General features: G+C 31.0%; 1 pseudogene; it reads left to right on the top strand.

The window, feature by feature from the left end:
* The first annotated feature begins 7,433 nt into the window (after positions 1-7,433).
* Positions 7,434-8,288, top strand: LOC145578406 (brassinosteroid-responsive RING protein 1 pseudogene; annotated as a pseudogene).
* Positions 8,289-10,289: the final 2,001 nt, after the last annotated feature.

Below are 10,289 nucleotides of genomic sequence, written 5' to 3'. Positions count from 1 at the left end.
AAATTATTAGGAGACAATGTTGACACAATAATATAATAACTACATATTATTAGAAATTTATTAAGTGTTGTAATACTTCATTTAAAATTTGTCATTATAGACTGTCTCCGACAACATGATCCATAATTTATCTTCATTGATATGTGAGAGAGTGAAAAATCAAAGAATAAACATGATACTACTCGTATAAGGTAAGCCCTATATCGTAAATTATTGTCCTATTACATGTTTTACAACAATGATTTTATTTCTTTCTATTTTTTTTTTTTATTTTTTTTTTGGGATGGATGATAGGTAATTGTGTCTCATCTTTGTAAGACAACCCTTCAGAGGAACGTTAACATCTAGTGGGCTTAAGCATCCTCGTCACTTCCTAACCCTTTATTCCCTTTTTTTTAAAAAAAAAAAAATAATAATAAATATTTTTCTAAATAAAAAAATTTGGGTGGTTGTTTTCTTGTTCTTTGGCTTTAGCCTTAGCTTGAGCCAAGTTCACACTAAGACTTAGACATATCACATAAAATTAGCCGAATGGTCTAGTCTAGCTAATTGATTTCTCTTTCAAAGTCCCACCAATTTTTGGATGGTTGGTTGGCTAGGGTTCATACCATCACTCCACCCAAACCCCTCATGACCCATCTTAAATTGATTTGTCCGTGCCATACTTGTACATTTTACATGCATGACTACATCTACATCTCTTTATTTTATTTGGGTTATAATTATCCATTATTAGTACGAATGTCTTTGGTTACTATTTATTTTATGGCTATTATTACTTGAAGGTCATGTAATTGTCATCATGGACCACTATATATAGTGTGCGTTCATTGTCTAATGAATTGAAATATTACTAGATAATTAATTGTCTTACTAAAAGTAATGGACTGATTATATGAAATATGTATGAGATGTTACAGAGTACATTTCATTGTATGAAATTGTTTGGCATATATCTTGGGAGTGGTATATATCACTTACCGTAGGAGATTATAGACAAAACTATTTTTACCGAATTGAAAATTATTTTTACTGAATTGAACCTAGTTTTACTGAACCGAGTGAATTTATTTATATTAAATACCACCTCCGTTAAATGTTATGTGCAACTTTGGAATATTTTATATCTCACAAATAATACCCCAAAGTTGCACATATATAACAATTAACAATGATAGTATTATTTTTTACGGTGAAGTGAACCAGGCCTTAATCAACTAACAACAATTCTTCCTTGTGATATTTTAGGAAAGGAATTGAAAATTTCGTATAAAAACACACAATAACAATATCACTAGAATAGCTTACAATGACAAATGTTCCCTAATCATTGTCAAAAAAAAAAAAAAAAAAAAAAAAAAAAAAAAAAAAAATGTTCCCTAATCTTCTTTCTCCATAATACACATAGCCTTGATGGATTACATGAATACGGACATACGGTCCAACAAGATTAAATAATGTACGAGTATAATCTTCACATTAACACATTAATTATTATCATTAAGATGGTGGGAATACTAATGATGAATGTTCTAAATGTTGATTGCTATACAAAGTAGCCGTTAGTGGAGTTAACAAATCACGGCCCATGGAATCAATGCTTCTAAAATTCCTCCCACCTACTAGCATATCGAGCACTTCACCAATTAAGGGACATTTGTACCACTAGCTTGAGCTCCAAATCTTTCAAAATGATTTGTAGTACAAAATCCTTGGAATAAGAATCTCAAGCTTCAACAACCTATAGACTATACTCAGATCATTATAGTGGTAGAAAGTAGAAAATGAGTCAATTTGATATTTGGATCATGTTCCATTTAAGATGACTTGTCGATTTGAATTGCAATTATGAATTAAAAAGCGTATAAAAAACATCAGGTTCTTTTAAATTAGGTCATACTAGTTAATAACTAAGTTATTTCTATATGATCAATTTTGAATAAAATGATAATGTTTATGCTTATAAAAATGGGTTTAAGTCGAGTAATTTGAATAAGGTATTTGATAATCAACCAATTTTAATTTATCAATCATAACTGATTCCTCATATTATGCGGTTTTGTGCCTTTAATTTCCATTACAAAACTCAGAACTCAAATGAAGTAAATCAACACTATACCTATACTTTAGTTCCTCATAATAGTAATCTAAGTGCAATACAAAATTACTTTGTACCAAATATACTATTTAATTTAACTCGGTTCTCAGGTACTTTAATCACTATTTTACAATAAAATGTTGTTAACCACATTGTTTAACCTACCTTGTCCCCCAAAATGGATGTCAACAAATTACAATTATATGTCTAGATTAGTATCTAAAAAGCCTAAGGGGCTCAGAACTGCTCCACCATAGATTAATTTAATTTTTGTTTCCCCTTTTAAACATCCATTTTTATTTTTATTAAAGGGAACTTATCTAATTAATAAGCATCAATTAGTTTAATTAACGGGAAAGACTTTTTTAAAGTTTTTTCTCAAAAGTCTATTGTGGCCAATTAATTTACTTAGTATTTTGAAGAGTGATCAACAATTCGCTAGCTAGCAAAAGATTGCACTTCCTATATTACAATTAGTCTGATCCTATATAATAGGTCACATTTGAATGAAAAACATTTTGCAAATATTAGGTTGAAATTCAAAAGGACAGTGTCGTTGTAGAAAGGACTCAATCCGAGATATTTAGGATACAACCCCTAAAACTTTCATCACCTAAGCTAGTTGACATTCACTTTAATTAAAATATCATAACTATCCTTAGCTTTTTTAATACAAGTATTTACACCTTCTATTCATCCTTGCTCAAGCCTCAAGGTAATCATCTAAATCATATCATATAACTAATATATAAAGCTAAACTTTTAGCCAGGTCACGAGACAGTGACACTTGGCATTCCAACTTTTCGCCAAGTGTCGTGCCACGTTGAATGATTTAAATATATTTCATAAGATAAAAAATTCAGTTTAGATTTCTATTTGGATAGAATTTTAGAATAAAATTGTTAATTTAGAGTTTTATTTTCGATAAAATACTTCAATTCCTAACTAATTTGTATCAATATTATATTTTAAAATTTGACATATATCTTAAAATTCAATTTACAAAACTAATATATAAAGCTAAACTTTTAGCCAGGTCACGAGGCAGCGACACTTGGCATTCTAACTTTTCGCCAAGTGTCGCGCCACGTTGGATTTTTTTTTTTTACGGACACGTTGGATAAATTTAAATAGACTCCATAAGATAAAAAAAAGTTAGTTTGAAATTCTATTTTGAATCAAATTTGGATAAAATTTTAGGATAAAATTGTTAGTTTAGAGTTTTATTTTCGATAAAATAAAATTTGAGTGTCGCGCCATGTTGGATAGATTTAAATAGACTTCATAAACAACCCGGGCATCGCACGGGGCACAAAACTAGTTATAATTAAAGGTAAAAAGGACTAGTTTAATTAACAGACAACTAAATATGTGGTCGTAGACAAGAGAAATTAATATAGACATAAGTAAAACTAATCAAAAAATAAATCTTAAACTTGTCTAGCAAAGATAACATAATCATGTGAGATATTGTTGAATTCATCATCTCACTGTTTAATTTTATTAAACCATACTCCGTGTAAAGTTAGGTTTGTTTATAAGCAATTAAAGATGTTCAGAAACTATATTATGAGATGGAAGGAAGGAATATAATTTAATTTTTAAGTACAAAATGAGAATTTTATTTTTAAAGTGAGGAAGATCTCTGCATGAAATTTGTATGTCAAGCAAGCACCTCATATTGTCTCTATGTTAGCTAGTAGGAATTCTATAGTGGTCCTCCATCCTTTTTTATTTTTTTATTTTTACTTCGTGAGAGCATTGGTTTTTGCAATGTTAGTTGATGGTTTTATGAATTATTTAATTTCCCTATTCTTCGATTAATTATTATTGGAGACGACATAGCTTTCCTTATCTTATCAAGTATAGTATTATGTAGCTTCGTAAGGCATATACTAAAACTCATACCTTTTTACTATATTTTTTTTTTTTTAGTTTCTTCGTAACAATTTATTGAAGAGTTATACTAAATTAATATAACCCAATTCTAAGTAATGTCTTATTAGAGATATCATATGATTCATATCCCTTTAGGTAAGTTTTATGTCATTGTCATATCGAAAGCAATCATTGACATATATATCCGCATATTGTATTTTGATTCATTTATATATACTACTACGTACTCGTATCTTTTTGTGAATCATAGATTTTGTATAGTTTTCTCTTCTATATTCGCTAAAATATTCATAGCCCAATATAAGTTTCCATCACTTATATTTTTTACTCTTTGCTTTGTGATCAACACAGAAAGTAAGCTCGAGCGTGTATCTTCAATTATTAATTTGAATTTGTATGAAAAACATGTTAGTTTAAAGATTATAAATTAATTGAATTTTTTTTTCTATAGGTACTCTTTTTTATTTTACTTATTTAATACACTTCCAATTATAACATGATTTCCCTTTTTGGCTAAATGAAAGCTAAGATATGTAAATGATAATGCATCAGTGCGTGGTTGAAGAAAGATACGAATATATAGTAGTAGCTTAGCAACTAGAAATAGTCAATTTATGTTGAAATTATTATTAATGGAGGATTTTTGTTTTATTTTTAATTTTTTTTTAATGAATATGTATGTAATCATATAATAAATGAAATACCGAAGTAATCCATGATAAACAAACTGAAAAACATTTGATAAAAATAGGAAGATGCACAAACATTTTTTTTTTTTTTTTTTTTTTGGCGTCTAAGGCCACAAAACATTAATTTGGTTTGTGTAGTATGCGTCCAAAAATACATTCTTTTGTTTTACTTTAATTAATTAATTAGGTCAATTACAAGGTAATTTGAACATACCTTGATATATAGGCCAACCCACCACAGTTACCCTCGGCCTCTTGCCCCAATGAGGTTTAATTTGAACCCCCACCACTAGGTTATCCTACCTAGCAATTAATCAACAACCTTTAATGAGCACTTGTTAAGATAAAAGGTACATATCAATTGTTTCTCCAATAGATTGTAAAAAATAAAATTCACATGTAAATGGTGTAACAAGAGGAAAAATTTGAATTTGAATGTATTTTCTTTATCTCCAATTAGTCCGATTCTATTTTAAGGTTTTACATCGTTTCTCTTTTTAAATATACAATCATAGACACACGTATTAGACAAACTGTTATTGTTACGAAAGTTTTTGTCAAGTTCCTAGTAAAGGTTAGAGGAAAAGAAAACAACAAAAGCAAATGGGAAAGGGGCATCTGAAATGGTAGTGCTTGCAAACTAGCCCCATCAAGATGGAAACAGTGATAATTGTGGAATAGAGTCCCCCACTATTAGGGTATGGCCTTAATTTTTGCTCCCACTTCATAAGATTGGTTATCTTTCTAAAAGTTGCTTGATTGATTGTTTATAACTCATCATTAAAATGTCACACAACTTGGATGCCGTGGAGAAACAACAATCCTCAATTCTCATGACTTCTAATAAAGAGACTATTTTTCTTCTTAGGGAACCCTTTAACTTTTATATTTTAAGTGGGAAAAAAATGAAATTTGTTTAAATCAATGGTATTTTAAGAAAAATGGTTTATATGGAACTACTCATTATATTTAGACTTATGTCTATTTTTGCCTAACTTTTTGTAAATAAACTTTCTTATTTTAAGAGGTTGTAAGATAGGTGTACTTGTATAATATGGTGCTATTGTTTTTTTTTTTGTTTTTTTGTTTTGTTTTTTTTTTTTTTTTTTTGACAGTGAGAACAAAGAACCAAAAAACAGACTACTTAAAAAGACTAGAAAAGAAATTCCCGAACACGAGCTTTCCCAGCCAACCAATGCGCCGGCGCAACCCACTGCCTAGGGACCTTCCGAATTCTGCAAACATCAATAGTAGCCAAATTAAAAGAGCCTGAATATCCCGAACCAGCCAGCACAGAGAAATGTCATCACGTTGTTTCTGGGCCAACATCAAACAAAGATGTTCGGAATCAGACAGAATAAGGATTTTACGAAAGCCCCTGGAGAGGACATGCCGCAACCCCCAGTAGCAAGCCTGTAACTCAGAATGGAGCGCCGAGGAGGAGAAAGAAGCACGGGCACCTCCCCCTTGAACTAAAGGCGAATCACAATCTCGAAATATGGTGCTATTGTTGAAAATAAAGGAAGTTCATGTTTGAATAACAATAAAATTTGGTGCATGCTTGAACCCTTATATGTAGTTTAATTTTTTGTCCATTGTTTATAAACCTTGTGCATGTAGCTGTGCATGTATCGTTGAGATGAAGCACAATCAAAACCTACTAGGCTACTACATATTTGACATTAATTATCTTTGTGCATGAATTGGAGCGAGGCATTTACTACTTTACTAACTAGATATTGATTATGTATGATGTACATGACTAATGTTGGATATAGATATGATCCAGAGTGTAAGAAAAGGCACACCATATATATAATTACGTTACGTGCAAGTTTGAGTTTTTAATATAATTTAATGGTATTTAGCAAGATGCTATAAATATTAGATTATCCAAAGTTGTGCTAAGGTGAAAAGACTTTTGCGTATATATAGAAAATGTGCAATAAAGAAAGTGTGCAATAAAATGTGTGAGTACTTGATGTTCAATGATAGATGGTTTAATGTGGCTAGTTTGAGTTGATTTTTTATGTGATTTATTTGACCTTTAAATGAATATGCTGAATAACTAAAAAAATGAAAAAATCCACTAAAGAAAATTTAATTAGAATTCTATGCTTCAATAAATTATAACAAATCCAATTCTATCAAATACAACAAATCATGAAACACCGAGTCTAATACCAAAAATATGGCACTTTATGGTAATGATGCACATTTGTACTGTATAACGTTGTAGGGCATAATTTGGCTCCAATTCAGTTTAGTAAGGATTTATTAGACATTAAATTAACAATCAAAATATCAATACAATGATGATGACGTTACATGTCTTGAACCCCACTTGAAATTGAGAATTTTCCCATAATAAAATCGTTTTTAAATAAAAATTCGAAAACCTATTTTTATGATATAAAAGAAAATTATACTCTGTTCTACAAATTAATACACGTATAACTTATCGAAATTGTATCTTATACATGTTACTTTTATGTTAGTAACTTAGTATAGTATTAATGTATTATGATATGATTTATATAAATGTAGATGCTGACTCTAAATTAATTAATCATAGTGACCTTGTCACAAGAAAGAAAAAAATTCCTAACAAAAAATTAATTAAATAATTAATTAATTTAATATTTAAAAAATTATACCTTTATACACTCTCAAAATTCCACTATCCCCATCCCATCACCATCTCCCTATATAAATAATTCACATCATACCTCATCTTCTCCCTCCTCATCTTCACTATCCTTTCACTTTCTCTCTCTTACTTCTCCCTCTTTCTCTCTCAACAAAATCACCACCCTACACACACATGGGCTTTCCGGCGGGCTACACGGAGGTCCTCCTCCCCAAGCTCCTCCTCACAACACTCTCGTTCCTCGGCTTCCTCCGCAACCTCATCCTCTCCTTCCTCCGCCTCATGGGCCTCTCCTCCCTCGTCGAGCCCGCCAACGACTTCGACCAGCCCGAGCCCGGCCCGGTCCAGTCCATCTCCTCCGCCGGCGCCCTCATCCGGGAGATGCTCCCCGCCGTCACCTACGCCGAGGTCCTCTCCACCGCCGGGCCCGACGAGCCCGGCCCGCCGGAGAGCTGCGCGGTGTGCCTGTACGAGTTCGAGGAGGAGGACGAGATCCGACGGATGAGGAATTGCCGGCATATGTTCCACCGGTGCTGCGTGGACCGTTGGATCGATCACGATCGGAAGACGTGTCCGCTTTGTAGGATGCCATTTGTCCCTGATGAATTACAAGAAGACTTTAACGAGAAACTTTGGGCTGCTTCTGGCATTCCTGATTTTTACTCTGAATATTCTCCTATCACTAATTTCTTGTAGTTTTGATAGTTGGTAAGAAAAAGAAAAAAATGAGAGTAAATAGCACTTTCTTCTATTGGCTTATTAATTTTTGGGCCGAATTTTTAGATTAGTTTCTTTTTTCTTAAATCATAGGTCTCGGGTCGAGACCTATCGAGCTAAGTTAGTTGATATCCGCATCAGAGACTTGAGCTGAGTTCAGTCCTATGAGATGTACATATTACTGAATACTTACAATGGAAAGGAAGAAAAAAAAATGGAAATAATTTCGTGTAATCTTGTATGAGTTAGTTTTTGTTGTTTTTTACCATTTAATTGTGAAATTTTTAGAGGGTAATGATTGTCAATTTGAGAAAGGTAATTGGGTGAAAATTAGTGGGGGACAAATTTGCTTTAATTTTTTGTTCATTGTTGTGTGGTTAGTGGCAAAGGAAATGACAAGATGTTTTGGCACATTGGGTAGATTCATTGGCACATTTAGATGTGAGAATGAGGGCAAATATTATATGATATGACAACGTACTATTGACGTATGTTTAGGTATATTATTTGCATCAATACATCATATTATGGAATTTAGTTTGCCCATCAAAATCATCATATTTGATTAATCTAAGAGTAGAAATATAATAAGTGAGTGGTCACTTATGGTGGCTGTTATTTGGAGAAGTACGATTTCTTTTTTGTGGATTCACTTATTGGATAATTGGATCTTAAATTATGTAGTGATGGGGACAATTGTCTTAAAGTGCTACCATTAGAGACTTAAGAGTATTAGTTTAAGCCATTAAGATAGTGTAAGATGAGTAGGAGAGATTGAATTAAGGGGGAAATTGGATAGGAAGAGCTTCTATAGGTTGTATGCACTATTTTAAGCGGAGTTAAGGATAAAATACCACTAAGAGCAACTACAATGGTTGACTAATTTATTTAATAGCTTAGCATGCCAAATCATCTTCTTAAGCTACAACAATTCAAGCTATGTGTTGCTCCAATGGTTAAGCTAATTGTAAATTAATTTATTTTTAAATTAATAATAATTTTAATCTAATAAATATTTGCCAAGCTAATTAGCTCTACAAAGCTAATTTGCTTGCCAAAGCTAATCAACAAGATGTGAAACAATGGTGTAGCTACTAGCTTAAGCTTTTTAATATTTGCAAGCTAGTCCCTTTTCCCAACCATTGGAGTTGCTCTAAGGGTCTGTTTTGATTAACAGAAAACAACTGAACTAAACTGAATTTATTGGAGTTGAACTAAACTGAACTGAATTGAAATGAATTGTTTATGAGAGAATGATATTAGGAACTGAACTGAATTGTAATTAAGCTGAAGAGAACATACCCTTGGTTGTTTTAATAGTATTACATTGCTTGCAATAAATTATTTAGGAAAAAGATAAATAGCATATAATAAGAAGCTAAAAGTGGAAAAAAAAAAAATAGACAATAAATAAATATTTATTACATCGATTTACTCGTGAATTGTCGATAAATTTTCAATTTAATATGGAGAACTGAGTACTAAAAACGAAAGTATATTAAATGTTTGTATGCATTACCCAATTATTTATTATCGGTAATTATGAATTTAATTGTTTTGCCAACACTAAGGAAAGAGGACTTTGAAGTACGTTGTATGTTTTATAAGGGAAAATTTGAGTTGTTGTATTATTGCTATAAATTAATTTCCTAACACTAATATGAAATTAATTACATGATTCACATTGTCCAAAAAAAAAATTTACATGATTCAAATTGATAAGGCTATCAAGATTGACCAAGTTTTCATGATTTATAATTTAGTGACGTTGATAATGATAATGATTAATCATCGATCATGAGAGACTAATTGACAAACTAAGAACCCAAATGTCATTTGATAAACAAGACTAAAATTAAAAAAAATAAAACATGTCAATTGAATATAGTCCAAATCAAAATCAATTTAAACTATCCATCTGCCGCCACCTCTAATCAAAACTCTATGGACTAGTTATTACAGTAGTATTGTACACAACTAATATCAAAGTTGATTCAAAATTAAATCATTTTAGTAAGAAATTCAATAATAATAATAATAATAACAACTTAACATAGTGATAATATTAATTCAATAATTATCAATTTTAAAAATAAGAACACTTGTGATATGAAACTTCTTCCCTTGTCTTGGAGAGAAGTTTCACACCCCATCCATCTTATAAAGTATTCTTGCAACTAAAAACTTTCTATAAAAAGACAAAGATTTGTGAACTTTTGACATAATCAATTGAAT

The sequence above is a fragment of the Chenopodium album genome, chromosome 2, assembly GCF_948465745.1.
Source record: "Chenopodium album chromosome 2, dcCheAlbu1.1, whole genome shotgun sequence".
Lineage (NCBI taxonomy): Eukaryota > Viridiplantae > Streptophyta > Magnoliopsida > Caryophyllales > Amaranthaceae > Chenopodium > Chenopodium album.
The sequence above is the reverse complement of the archived record's forward strand: the minus strand, read 5'-3'. Positions and strand labels throughout refer to the sequence as shown.